Source organism: Schistocerca nitens, chromosome 9 (genome assembly GCF_023898315.1).
Source record: "Schistocerca nitens isolate TAMUIC-IGC-003100 chromosome 9, iqSchNite1.1, whole genome shotgun sequence".
Classification (NCBI taxonomy): Eukaryota; Metazoa; Arthropoda; class Insecta; order Orthoptera; family Acrididae; genus Schistocerca; species Schistocerca nitens.
In genome coordinates, this window is record NC_064622.1 from 455,395,756 (window position 1) to 455,411,417 (window position 15,662).

Sequence of the window (15,662 nt, forward strand, 5' to 3'; positions counted from 1 at the left end):
ATCGGCATCTAAATCTTGGCTCACTAGAAAAGCCCAAAACATAGACAGTAAGAAGAGTCAGTCTTCTTGAAGTTAAGTCGGCATTGTGCCTTTTGTATTTAATTCCGATGCAATTTCTGTGTTTCATCGTCAATATGAAGGTCCAAGTGATACAGTAAACCTCAAGTGAGGCATCGGAATCTAAAACTGGTCTCACAGGAAAGGCTCAAAGCATAGACAGTAAGAAGAGTAAGTCTTCTAGTACCTAAGACGGCATTGTGCCTTTTGTATTTAATTCCGATGCAATTTCTGTGTTTCATCGTCAATGTGAAGGTCCAAGGGATACAGTAAACATCGAGTGGTTCATGGGAATCTACAACTGGTCTCACAGGAAAGGCTCACAACATGGACAGTTAGAATATTCAGTCTTCTTGTAGTTAAGACGGCATTGTGCTTTTGTATTTATTTCCGATACAAATTCTGTGTTTCATCGTCAGTGTGAAGGTCCAAGGGATACAGTAAACCCGAGGTGAAGCATCGGAATCTAAAACTAGTCCCACAGGAAATGCTCAAAATATAGACAGTAAGAAGAGTCACTCGTCTTGTACTTAAGTCGGAATTGCGCCTTTTAAATTTAATTCCGATGCAATTTCTGTGTTTCATTGTCAATGTGATGATCCAAGGAATACAGTAAACCTGAAGTGAAGCATCGGAATCTAAAACTGGTTTCACAGGAAAGGCTCAAAGCATAGACAGTAAGACGAGTCAGTCCTCTTGTACTTAAGTCTGCATTGTGCATTTTGTATTTAATTCCGATGCAATTTCTGTGTTTCATCGCATATGTGAAGGTCCAAGGGATACAGTAAACCTGAAGTGAAACATCGGCATCTAAACCTCGGCTCACTAGAAAGGCTCAGCCGGCCGAAGTGGCCGCGTGGTTCTGGCGCTGCAGTCTGGAACCGCGAGACCACTACGGTCGCAGGTTCGAATCCTGCCTCGGGCATGGATGTTTGTGATGTCCTTAGGTTAGTTAGGATTAACTAGTTCTAAGTTCTAGGGGACTAATGACCTCAGCAGTTGAGTCCCATAGAGCTCAGAGCCATTTTTGAACTAGAAAGGCTCAAAACATAGACAGTAAGAAGAGTCAGTCTTCTTGAAGTTAAGTCGGCATTGTGGCTTTTGTATTTAATTCCGATGCAATTTCAGTGTTTCACCGTCAATATGAAGGTCCATGCGATACAGTAAACCTCAAGTGAAGCATCGGAATCTAAAACTGGTTTCACAGGAAAGGCTCAAAACATAGACAGTAAGACGAGTCAGTCCTCTTGTACTTAAGTCGGCATTGTGCATTTTGTATTTAATTCCGATGCAATTTCTGTGTTTCATCGTTAATGTGAAGGGGTAAGGTATACAGTAAACCTGAAGTGAAGCATCGGAATCCAAAACTTGTCTCCCAGGAAAGGCTCAAAACATGGACAGTAAGAAGAGTCAGTCATCTTGAAGTTAAGTCGGCATTGTGGCTTTTGTATTTAATTCCGATGCAATTTCAGTGTTTCATCGTCAATATGAAGGTCCATGCGATAGAGTAAACCTGAAGTGAAGCATCGGAATCTAAAACTTGTCTCCCAGGAAAGGCTCAAAACATAGACAGTAAGACGAATCAGTCCTCTTGTACTTAGGTCGGTATTGTGCATTTTGTATTGAATTCCGATGCAATTTCTGTGTTTCATCGTTAATGTGAAGAGTCAAGGTATACAGTAAACCTGAAGTGAAGCATCGGAATCTGAAACTTGTCTCCCAGGAAAGGCTCAAAGCATAGACAGTAAGACGAGTCAGAACTCTTGTACTTAAGTCGGCATTGTGCATTTTGTTTTTAATTCCGATGCAAGTTCTGTGTTTCATCATTAATGTGAAGGTCCAAGGTATACAGTAAACCTGAAGTGAAGCATCGGAATCTGAAACTTGTCTCACAGGAAAGGCTCAAAACTTAGACAGTAAGAAGAGTCAGTTTTCTAGTACTTAAGTCGGCATTGTGCCTTTTGTATTTAATTCCGATGCAATATCTGTGTTTCATCGTATATGTGAAGGTCCAAGGGATACAGTAAACCTGAAGTGAAACATCAGCATCTAAACCTCGGCTCACTAGAAAGGCTCAAAACATAGACAGTAAGAAGAGTCAGTCTTCTTTAAGTTAAGTCGGCATTGTGGCTTTTGTATTTAATTCCGATGCAATTTCAGTGTTTCATCGTCAATATGAAGGTCCATGCGATACGGTAAACCTGAAGTGAAGAATCGGAATCTAAAACTGGTCTCACAGGAAAGGCTCAAAACATAGACAGTAAGAAGAGTCAGTGCTCTTGTACTTAAGTCGGCATTGTGTCTTTTGGAATTATATTCCGATGCTATTTCTGTGTTTCATCATCAATGTGAAGGGCCAAGGTATACAGTAAACCTGAAGTGAAGCATGGGAATGTGAAACTTGTCTCCTAGGAAAGGCTCAAAACATAGACAGTACGACGAGTCAGTCCCCTTGTACTTAAGTCGGCATTGTGCATTTTGTATTTAATTCCGATGCAATTTCTGTGTTTCATCGTTAATGTGAAGGGCCAAGGTATACAGTAAACCTGAAGTGAAGCATCGGAATCTGAAACTTGTCTCACAGGAAAGGCTCAAAACATAGACAGTAAAAAGAGTCAGTTTTCTAGTACTTAAGTCGGCATTGTGCCTTTTGTATTTAATTCCGATGCAATTTCTGTGTTTCATCGTATATGTGAAGGTCCAAGGGATACAGTAAACGTCAAGTGAAGCTTCGGAATCTAAAACTGATTTCACAGGAAAGGCTCAAAACATAGACAGTAAGAAGAGTCAGTCCTCTTGTACTTAAGTCAGCATTGTGCCTTTTGTATTTAATTTCGATGCCATTACTGTGTTTCATCGTCAACGTGAAGGTCCAAGGGATACTGTAAACCTGAGGTGAAGCATCGGAATCTAAAACTGGTCTCACACTAAAGGCTCAAAACATAGACAGTAAGAAGAGTCATTCTTCTTGTACTTAAATCGGCATTGTGACTTTTGTATTTAATTCCGATGCAGTTTCTGTGTTTCATCGTATGTGTGAAGGTCCAAGGGATACAGTAAATACGAAGTGAATCATCGGAATCTAAAACTGGTCTCACAGGAAAAGATGAAAACATAGACAGTAAGAAGAGTGAGTCTTCTAGTACTTATGTCGGTATTGAGCCTTTTGTATTTAATTCCGATGCAATTTCTGTGTTTCATCGTCAATGTGAAGGTCCAAGGGGTACTGTAGACCTGAGGTCAAGCATCGGAATCTAAAACTGGTGTCACAGGAAAGGCTCAAGGCATAGACACTAAGGAGAGTCATTCTTCTTGTACTTAAGTCGGCATTGTGCATTTTGTATTTAATTCCGATGCAATTTCTGTGTTTCATCGTTAATGTGAAGGGCCAAGGTATACAGTAAACCTGAAGTGAAGCATCGGAATCTTAAACTTGTCTCCCAGGAAAGGCTCAAAACATAGACAGTAAGACGAGTCAGTCCTCTTGTACTTTGGTCGGTATTGTGCATTTTGATTTTAATTCCGATGCAATTTCTGTGTTTCATCGTTAATGTGAAGGGCCAAGGTATACAGTAAACCTGAAGTGAAGCATCGGAATGTGAAACTTGTCTCCCAGGAAAGACTCAAAACATAGACAGTAAGACGAGTCAGTCCTCTTGTACTTAAGTCGGCATTGTGCATTTTGTATTTAATTCCGATTCAATTTCTGTGTTTCATCGTTAATGTGAAGGGCCAAGGTATAGAGTAAACCTGAAGTGAAGCATCGGAATCTGAAACTTGTCTCCCAGGAAAGGGTCAAAACATAGACAGTAAGACGAGTCAGTCCTCTTGTACTTAAGTCGGCATTGTGCATTTTGTATTTAATTCCGATGCAAGTACTGTGTTTCATCATTAATGTGAAGGTCCAAGGTATACAGTAAACCAGAAGTGAAGCAAGTCTTCTTGAAGTTAAGTCGGCATTGTGCCTTTTGAATTTCATTCCGATGCAATTTCTGTGTTTCATCGTATATATGAAAGTCGATGCGATAGAGTAAACCCGAAGTGAAGCATCGGAATCTAAAACTTGTCTCACAGAAAAGGCTCAAAACATAGACAGTAAGAAGAGTCAGTCCTCTTGTACCTAAGTCAGCATTGTGCCTCTTGTATTTAATTCAGGTGCAATTCCTGTGTTTCATCGTTAATGTGAAGGTCCAATTGATACAGTAAATACGAAGCGAATCATCGGAATCCAAAACTCGTCTCACAGGAAAGGATGAAAACAGAGACAGTAAGAAGACTCTGTCTTCTTGTACTTAAGTCGGCATTGTGCATTTTCTATTCAATTCCGATGCAATTTCTGTGTTTCATCGTATGTGTGAAGGTCCAATTGATACAGTAAATATGAAGTGAATCATCGGAATCTAAAACTGGTCTCACAGGAAAGGATGAAAACATAGACAGTAAGAAGAGTCAGTCTTCTTGTACTTAAGTCGGCATGGTGCCTTTTGTATTTAATTCCGATGCAATTTCTGTGTTTAATCGTCAATGTGAAGGTCCAAGGGATACTGTCAACCTGAGATGAAGGATCGGAATCTGAAACTGGTCTCACAGGAAAGGCTCAAATCATGGACAGTAAGGGTAGTAAGTCTTCTTGTACTTAAGTCCTAATTGTGCCTTTTGTATTTATTTCCGATGCAATGTCCATTTTTCATCGTCAATGTAAAGGTCCAAGGGATACAGTAAACCTGAAGTGAAGCATCGGAACCTAAAACCCGACTCACAGGAAAGGCTCAAAACATAGACAGTAAGAAGAGTTACTCTTCTTGTACATAAATCGGTATTTTGCCTTTTGTTTTTAATTCCGATGCAGTTTCTGTGTTTCATCGTATGTGTGAAGGTCCAACGGATACAGTAAATACGAAGTGAATCATCGGAATCTAAAACTGGTCTCACAGGAAACGATGAAAACATAGACAGTAAGAAGAGTGAGTCTTCTAGTACTTATTTCGGCATTGAGCCTTTTGTATTTAATTTCGATGCAATTTCTGTGTTTCATCGTCAATGTGAAGGTCCAAGGGATACTGTAGACCTGAGGTCAAGCATCGGAATCTAAAACTGGTGTCACAGGAAAGGCTCAAAACATAGACACTAAGGAGAGTCATTCTTCTTGTACTTAAGGCGGCATTGTGCATTTTGTATTTAATTCCGATGCAATTTCTGTGTTTCATCGTTAATGTGAAGGTCCAAGGGATACAGTAAACATCGAGTGGTTCATGGGAATCTACAACTGGTCTCACAGGAAAGGCTCACAACATGGACAGTTAGAATATTCAGTCTTCTTGTAGTTAAGACGGCATTGTGCTTTTGTATTTATTTCCGATACAAATTCTGTGTTTCATCGTCAGTGTGAAGGTCCAAGGGATACAGTAAACCCGAGGTGAAGCATCGGAATCTAAAACTAGTCCCACAGGAAATGCTCAAAATATAGACAGTAAGAAGAGTCACTCGTCTTGTACTTAAGTCGGAATTGCGCCTTTTAAATTTAATTCCGATGCAATTTCTGTGTTTCATTGTCAATGTGATGATCCAAGGAATACAGTAAACCTGAAGTGAAGCATCGGAATCTAAAACTGGTTTCACAGGAAAGGCTCAAAGCATAGACAGTAAGACGAGTCAGTCCTCTTGTACTTAAGTCTGCATTGTGCATTTTGTATTTAATTCCGATGCAATTTCTGTGTTTCATCGCATATGTGAAGGTCCAAGGGATACAGTAAACCTGAAGTGAAACATCGGCATCTAAACCTCGGCTCACTAGAAAGGCTCAGCCGGCCGAAGTGGCCGCGTGGTTCTGGCGCTGCAGTCTGGAACCGCGAGACCACTACGGTCGCAGGTTCGAATCCTGCCTCGGGCATGGATGTTTGTGATGTCCTTAGGTTAGTTAGGATTAACTAGTTCTAAGTTCTAGGGGACTAATGACCTCAGCAGTTGAGTCCCATAGAGCTCAGAGCCATTTTTGAACTAGAAAGGCTCAAAACATAGACAGTAAGAAGAGTCAGTCTTCTTGAAGTTAAGTCGGCATTGTGGCTTTTGTATTTAATTCCGATGCAATTTCAGTGTTTCACCGTCAATATGAAGGTCCATGCGATACAGTAAACCTCAAGTGAAGCATCGGAATCTAAAACTGGTTTCACAGGAAAGGCTCAAAACATAGACAGTAAGACGAGTCAGTCCTCTTGTACTTAAGTCGGCATTGTGCATTTTGTATTTAATTCCGATGCAATTTCTGTGTTTCATCGTTAATGTGAAGGGGTAAGGTATACAGTAAACCTGAAGTGAAGCATCGGAATCCAAAACTTGTCTCCCAGGAAAGGCTCAAAACATGGACAGTAAGAAGAGTCAGTCATCTTGAAGTTAAGTCGGCATTGTGGCTTTTGTATTTAATTCCGATGCAATTTCAGTGTTTCATCGTCAATATGAAGGTCCATGCGATAGAGTAAACCTGAAGTGAAGCATCGGAATCTAAAACTTGTCTCCCAGGAAAGGCTCAAAACATAGACAGTAAGACGAATCAGTCCTCTTGTACTTAGGTCGGTATTGTGCATTTTGTATTGAATTCCGATGCAATTTCTGTGTTTCATCGTTAATGTGAAGAGTCAAGGTATACAGTAAACCTGAAGTGAAGCATCGGAATCTGAAACTTGTCTCCCAGGAAAGGCTCAAAGCATAGACAGTAAGACGAGTCAGAACTCTTGTACTTAAGTCGGCATTGTGCATTTTGTTTTTAATTCCGATGCAAGTTCTGTGTTTCATCATTAATGTGAAGGTCCAAGGTATACAGTAAACCTGAAGTGAAGCATCGGAATCTGAAACTTGTCTCACAGGAAAGGCTCAAAACTTAGACAGTAAGAAGAGTCAGTTTTCTAGTACTTAAGTCGGCATTGTGCCTTTTGTATTTAATTCCGATGCAATATCTGTGTTTCATCGTATATGTGAAGGTCCAAGGGATACAGTAAACCTGAAGTGAAACATCAGCATCTAAACCTCGGCTCACTAGAAAGGCTCAAAACATAGACAGTAAGAAGAGTCAGTCTTCTTTAAGTTAAGTCGGCATTGTGGCTTTTGTATTTAATTCCGATGCAATTTCAGTGTTTCATCGTCAATATGAAGGTCCATGCGATACGGTAAACCTGAAGTGAAGAATCGGAATCTAAAACTGGTCTCACAGGAAAGGCTCAAAACATAGACAGTAAGAAGAGTCAGTGCTCTTGTACTTAAGTCGGTATTGTGTCTTTTGGAATTATATTCCGATGCTATTTCTGTGTTTCATCATCAATGTGAAGGGCCAAGGTATACAGTAAACCTGAAGTGAAGCATGGGAATGTGAAACTTGTCTCCTAGGAAAGGCTCAAAACATAGACAGTACGACGAGTCAGTCCCCTTGTACTTAAGTCGGCATTGTGCATTTTGTATTTAATTCCGATGCAATTTCTGTGTTTCATCGTTAATGTGAAGGGCCAAGGTATACAGTAAACCTGAAGTGAAGCATCGGAATCTGAAACTTGTCTCACAGGAAAGGCTCAAAACATAGACAGTAAAAAGAGTCAGTTTTCTAGTACTTAAGTCGGCATTGTGCCTTTTGTATTTAATTCCGATGCAATTTCTGTGTTTCATCGTATATGTGAAGGTCCAAGGGATACAGTAAACGTCAAGTGAAGCTTCGGAATCTAAAACTGATTTCACAGGAAAGGCTCAAAACATAGACAGTAAGAAGAGTCAGTCCTCTTGTACTTAAGTCAGCATTGTGCCTTTTGTATTTAATTTCGATGCCATTACTGTGTTTCATCGTCAACGTGAAGGTCCAAGGGATACTGTAAACCTGAGGTGAAGCATCGGAATCTAAAACTGGTCTCACACTAAAGGCTCAAAACATAGACAGTAAGAAGAGTCATTCTTCTTGTACTTAAATCGGCATTGTGACTTTTGTATTTAATTCCGATGCAGTTTCTGTGTTTCATCGTATGTGTGAAGGTCCAAGGGATACAGTAAATACGAAGTGAATCATCGGAATCTAAAACTGGTCTCACAGGAAAAGATGAAAACATAGACAGTAAGAAGAGTGAGTCTTCTAGTACTTATGTCGGTATTGAGCCTTTTGTATTTAATTCCGATGCAATTTCTGTGTTTCATCGTCAATGTGAAGGTCCAAGGGGTACTGTAGACCTGAGGTCAAGCATCGGAATCTAAAACTGGTGTCACAGGAAAGGCTCAAGGCATAGACACTAAGGAGAGTCATTCTTCTTGTACTTAAGTCGGCATTGTGCATTTTGTATTTAATTCCGATGCAATTTCTGTGTTTCATCGTTAATGTGAAGGGCCAAGGTATACAGTAAACCTGAAGTGAAGCATCGGAATCTTAAACTTGTCTCCCAGGAAAGGCTCAAAACATAGACAGTAAGACGAGTCAGTCCTCTTGTACTTTGGTCGGTATTGTGCATTTTGATTTTAATTCCGATGCAATTTCTGTGTTTCATCGTTAATGTGAAGGGCCAAGGTATACAGTAAACCTGAAGTGAAGCATCGGAATGTGAAACTTGTCTCCCAGGAAAGACTCAAAACATAGACAGTAAGACGAGTCAGTCCTCTTGTACTTAAGTCGGCATTGTGCATTTTGTATTTAATTCCGATTCAATTTCTGTGTTTCATCGTTAATGTGAAGGGCCAAGGTATAGAGTAAACCTGAAGTGAAGCATCGGAATCTGAAACTTGTCTCCCAGGAAAGGGTCAAAACATAGACAGTAAGACGAGTCAGTCCTCTTGTACTTAAGTCGGCATTGTGCATTTTGTATTTAATTCCGATGCAAGTACTGTGTTTCATCATTAATGTGAAGGTCCAAGGTATACAGTAAACCAGAAGTGAAGCAAGTCTTCTTGAAGTTAAGTCGGCATTGTGCCTTTTGAATTTCATTCCGATGCAATTTCTGTGTTTCATCGTATATATGAAAGTCGATGCGATAGAGTAAACCCGAAGTGAAGCATCGGAATCTAAAACTTGTCTCACAGAAAAGGCTCAAAACATAGACAGTAAGTAGAGTCAGTCCTCTTGTACCTAAGTCAGCATTGTGCCTCTTGTATTTAATTCAGGTGCAATTCCTGTGTTTCATCGTTAATGTGAAGGTCCAATTGATACAGTAAATACGAAGCGAATCATCGGAATCCAAAACTCGTCTCACAGGAAAGGATGAAAACAGAGACAGTAAGAAGACTCTGTCTTCTTGTACTTAAGTCGGCATTGTGCATTTTCTATTCAATTCCGATGCAATTTCTGTGTTTCATCGTATGTGTGAAGGTCCAATTGATACAGTAAATATGAAGTGAATCATCGGAATCTAAAACTGGTCTCACAGGAAAGGATGAAAACATAGACAGTAAGAAGAGTCAGTCTTCTTGTACTTAAGTCGGCATGGTGCCTTTTGTATTTAATTCCGATGCAATTTCTGTGTTTAATCGTCAATGTGAAGGTCCAAGGGATACTGTCAACCTGAGATGAAGGATCGGAATCTGAAACTGGTCTCACAGGAAAGGCTCAAATCATGGACAGTAAGGGTAGTAAGTCTTCTTGTACTTAAGTCCTAATTGTGCCTTTTGTATTTATTTCCGATGCAATGTCCATTTTTCATCGTCAATGTAAAGGTCCAAGGGATACAGTAAACCTGAAGTGAAGCATCGGAACCTAAAACCCGACTCACAGGAAAGGCTCAAAACATAGACAGTAAGAAGAGTTACTCTTCTTGTACATAAATCGGTATTTTGCCTTTTGTTTTTAATTCCGATGCAGTTTCTGTGTTTCATCGTATGTGTGAAGGTCCAACGGATACAGTAAATACGAAGTGAATCATCGGAATCTAAAACTGGTCTCACAGGAAACGATGAAAACATAGACAGTAAGAAGAGTGAGTCTTCTAGTACTTATTTCGGCATTGAGCCTTTTGTATTTAATTTCGATGCAATTTCTGTGTTTCATCGTCAATGTGAAGGTCCAAGGGATACTGTAGACCTGAGGTCAAGCATCGGAATCTAAAACTGGTGTCACAGGAAAGGCTCAAAACATAGACACTAAGGAGAGTCATTCTTCTTGTACTTAAGGCGGCATTGTGCATTTTGTATTTAATTCCGATGCAATTTCTGTGTTTCATCGTTAATGTGAAGGGCCAAGGTATACAGTAAACCTGAAGTGAAGCATCGGAATCTAAAACTTGTCTCCCAGGAAAGGCTCAAAACATAGACAGTAAGACGAGTCAGTCCTCTTGTACTTTGGTCGGTATTGTGCATTTTGATTTTAATTCCGATGCAATTTCTGTGCTTCATCGTTAAAGTGAAGGGCCAAGGTATACAGTAAACCTGAAGTGAAGCATCGGAATGTGACACTTGTCTCCCCGGAAAGGCTCAAAACATAGACAGTAAGACGAGTCAGTCGTCTTGTACGTAAGTCGGCATTGTGCATTTTGTATTTAATTCCGATGCAATTTCTGTGTTTCATCGTTAATGTGAAGGGCCAAGGTATACAGTAAACCTGAAGTAAAGCATCGGAATCTGAAACTTGTCTCCCAGGAAAGGCTCAAAACAGACAGTAAGACGAGTCAGTCCTCTTGTACTTAAGTCGGCATTGTGCATTTTGTATTTAATTCCGATGCAATTTCTGTGTTTCATCATTTATGTGAAGGGCCAAGGTATACAGTAAACCTGAAGTGAAGCATCGGAATGTGAAACTTGTCTCCAAGGAAAGGCTCAAAACATAGACAGTAAGACGAGTCAGTCCTCTTGTACTTAGGTCGGCATTGTGCATTTTGATTTTAATTCCGATGCAATTTCTGTGTTTCATCGTTAATGTGAAGGGCCAAGGTATACAGTAAACCTGAAGTGAAGCATCGGAATGTGAAACTTGTCTCCCAGGAAAGGCTCAAAACATAGACAGTAAGAAGAGTCAGTCCTCTTGTACTTAAGTCGGCATTGTGCCTTTTGGTATTATATTCCGATGCTATTTCTGTGTTTCATCGTCAATGTGAAGGTCCAAGGGATACAGTAAACGTCAAGTGAAGCTTCGGAATCTAAAACTGATTTCACAGGAAAGGCTCAAAACATAGACAGTCAGAAGAGTCAGTCTTCTTGTACTTAAGTCAGAATTGTGCCTTTTGTATTTATTTCCGATGCAATTTCCATTTTTCATCGTCAATGTAATGGTCCAAGGGATACAGTAAACCTGAAGTGAAGCATTGGAACCTAAAACCAGTCTCACAGGAAAGGCTCAAAACATAGACAATAAGAAGAGTCCCTACTTCTTGTACATAAGTCGGTATAGTAGCTTTTATATTTAATTCCGATGCAATGTCTATGTTTCATCGACAATATGAAAGTCCATGCGATACAGTAAACCTGAAGTGAAGCATCGGAATCTAAAACTTGTCTCACAGGAAAGGATCAAAATATAGACACTTAGGAGAGTCAGTCTTCTTGTACTTAAGTCGGCATTGTGCCTTTTGTATTTAATTCCAATGCAATTTCTGTGTTTCATCGTTAATGTGAAGGTTGTAACGGAACATATTAAAGGCTTTACTTTAATGAAGTATGCGATCCCTTCCAAATTCAACCAGTTTAATGAGTATTTATGATTATAGAAAAGTTATTGTGTATGTTAACAATGATTGCATAACATGTCTCCATAAACAGTCAACCCATTAAATTATACAGAATAACTGACCCACATAAAAGTTAATATCACTTGATCACTGATACAACAAATGTCATCATGTAAAAACACTAAGTTCATCTTAAATAATTAATATGAAGTACGAAAAATAGTGTCCAACATAGGTATTTTGGATCTCCTTAAATAAAAATCACCCAGTGAAACCTATTTGTTCACTAGGAGCGTTTTCACTCAGTATTCACGTAATCAATCCTGTTTTAGACGAAAACCAATGTAATTCTTAATAATTCAGGTTACTTACTTATTTATGCAAATTAGAGAAGTCAATTGACAAACTTCTAAAAAACGACCTTTTTGTAACAAGGAATTATTCTGTCAAGTCAACAAATCTGTCTATCATTTTAATAACATGTTAAATTATGTCACTCGATGCAAATTAATAACTTTTTTGCACAAATTATGATCACAGATGTACATGTGACTTATAAACTATATCTATTTTTAGTAGTTCTTTGACAATGTTATAAATACAGGCAGTCGGAGGCTGTTGGAGGCAGTCGGAATGTCACTTTGGTGAAGTGTGTTTCTGTGTTATTGTTTGGGATGGAAAAACAATGCAAAGAACATGTAAAGGAAGTACTACTTTGTGTTGTGTTATGGTCTTTGGTGGACAGTGGAACTAAGATGGCCACCAAAGTAATAAATATTTGATGTTTACATATGTGTTGGTTTCGTTTGTTCTTTATCATCAAAAGCACATGAAAAACACGGGACCTCATGTTTTTAACCCTAGAAAACCAGATTTAGAGCCAGCATCAGCATCGAGACACAGCAGCGATCCAGCAAGCAGCAGCGATTACTAAATGCATTGTAATGGCGCCAACCTAACATCAAGTGCTAACAAGCTCCGTAAATGGGAGTGAAATAGTGCGATTACAGCAACTAGAGATATCAACAACTCAGGCGGACCATTACAAAAGTGGGGGCTCGTCCGGGAACTTTAAGTGCATCGATGATAATAGTGCAGCGATAAATTTCTTAAGTGCTTAGCATTCCAAAAAAGTTTATTTGTGCAGTGTGGCAACAGTGAAAATATGTCAAAAATAAATAAATAAATAAAGTGTGTTTGTGCGACTACGAAAAACTCATCACACCGCTCGGAAGATTAACGTCTGGATTATGTCAATGGAATTCATCAATCAAGACTTCAGCTTCGATAAAACTGAATATAAGTGAAGAAAGCCAACAAGAACACCGATCACGACATCATAGCATAGCTACATAAAGCAAGGTATTTTGTTGTTGTCATTTAAAATAATTAATTGTTAACATGTCTCTACCTGAGAGTGATGAGGTCGTATTAAATGTGAAAATTGAACCAGGGGATGGTGAACTATTAAACTTAACAGAGTGGCTATCAGGGTTTGCAACTCAAATAAGCTCGCAACTTAAACAATCAAGTGAGCAAGTACGTTTGGATTTTAAACATTCAAGTGAACAAGTAAGTTTGAAACTTAAAGAAAACACAGATAGACTGGATAAGTTAAGTTTGGATTTTGATCTATTAAGTACTCATCTCAATGAGAAGTGTGAGGAAATTAAAACTACCCTCAGTAAGGACACTAGGGAGCAGCTGATATACTTCAGAAAAGAATTTCAAGATAAAGTTGAAAGCTTAAATGAAAACATACAAGCTAACACAGACAGCATTGCTGTCATCTACAACAGAGTAGATACTGAAGCTAAAAGATTAGATCAGAGAATAGACAAAATATCAGAAAACCTTAAACAAGAATACAACCTGTATACCACCAATGTAGATACAAAAGTAGAAAATATACACACTAAATATACACAATTGGAAGATGCATTGATGTCAAAACAAATGTTTTACAATCAAAATACAATGTATGGACACATCCAAGTGAAATGCTTTCCTGGTGAAAATCTGCACCCTATTGACTTTATTCACCAACGTAAAGATATGTTTGTTGTAGGAATGTCAGATAACATAAAAATTAAGTTAGTTAAACGGTTTCTAGAAGGGGAGGCCCTATCCTGGGCAAATGAGAATAATGATTCTTGGAATACTTTTGCAGAGTTTGAAGCTAAATTTATTTGCAAATTTTGGTCACAACTCATACAAGCCAGATTAAAGTCAGAATTTCTAAATGGACCAGTGTATAGAGGGAAAGTAGGGGGAATGCAAAAATTTTGCAGAGATCAATTGAAAAAACTTGCTCACTTGAATAACTCTTTTGATATTATGACACAAATTGATGTTTTAAAAAGAAGATTACCAGAGAGACTGCAGTGGGAATTGGTCCATGGACCAGACGATTCAATGGAAGAGTTCCTGAAATTTGTAGATAGATTAGATAGGGCCTTGGAAAGAGAAAGTAACCAAAGTTTTGGCTCTGGCAACAACCAGTATGGGGGGTGGAACAGAAATGTAAATAGAGATTATTATGGGAGGAGAAACTTTGAAAATTCTGGAAATAATGCTCCAAATAGGGGAGATAGGAGATATGAAAATGATTTCAGAAACAATACACAGGAGGGAGGATTGAGGAGAGATAACAGGAATGATAGAAATAGGTATTGGGGAAGAGAACCAGATAGAAGGGGGTTTCTTGAAACTAGTGAACAAAATGACAACTACAAGCAGACAGACCGAGGGAACCAGCCGGGAAACGGTGGACAGCCCCACTAGATGTCCGTAGTTTTGGGGCTAGACAATATTATGACGGGACAACACATAACCGAAACTGGAAAAGGAGAGGATACAATGTAAAGAGTAAATACCATGAAAATACTGATGTTGTTAGAATGAATAAATTAGAATTTAATAAAAGGTTTTGGGATACTATGAGTAAAAGTGATACAGTTAATAAAAACTGTGTTCAAGCACAGGTAGTTAGTGAAAGTGCAGAAGTTGAAGGTATTGCAGAGTTCCATAGTTGGGATGAAAAAGATACTGGTGTGAATAACAAGTCAGACACACCACAAGTAGAATCTATTTTGGGGGGTTTATTTGATATGAAGGGGGATGACGAAGTGTTTAATGGAGCAAAAGACTCAATTGCTGAGATTCAGATACATAGGGGGGAAACTGAAGATGGGGTTGTTGTTGAGGAGGAGGAAGAAGTAATAGAGGGACATTTAAATGATGATCCTAAATCAAGTGATGTTATTGATGAGAGTGTGGAGGAAGAAATAAAAGTATTTGTAGAATTGAAAAGTGATGATGAGATAAAGGTAAGTGATGTGACAAACATGGGTAATAATGAGGTTAATTTAAGTGAAATGCAGACTAGGGAATGTGTATCTGAGGACAAGCTAGTGCCTATTGGGAACTATGAAACGCTAATCTATGAGAATGATAATAATAATAATATTAAAGAAAATATAAAGGGATGGAATGTAAATGTGTGTTTTCAAGGAAAAGGGGAAAAGTTTTTAGAAGTTTTGTGGAACAACTATGGAAACTGTATAAACAAAGATTCCTTTTGGAAAGAATTAGCAAAGGTAAGTGCAACCTTGTATCCTATATGGTGGATAAGAATCCGTAGTGGACTTTATAAAAATGGGGTGAAAACAATAATTTGTTGAGTGGCAACACAGTGTTAAGAGGAACACATGAAAACAAAGGTTTATGTTTAAATGTCAATGCTTTGCAAACAGAGAGGGATGTGTCTAAGTGTAGGAAAGAGACATTAGACTTAGGAGCTAAAGAAATTGAAAATGATGTATTATATGTTAAAGTAAACATTGACATTTGTCCATTTGAAATAAAAGAAAGCCCACATCCTAATGCTTATAGACTTATCTTTCCCAGATCAAGAAGGTTATTTGGATTAAGAAACATCACTGAATTGAAACCATATAAACATGATTAAGCACATTTCCCTGTTTGAATACA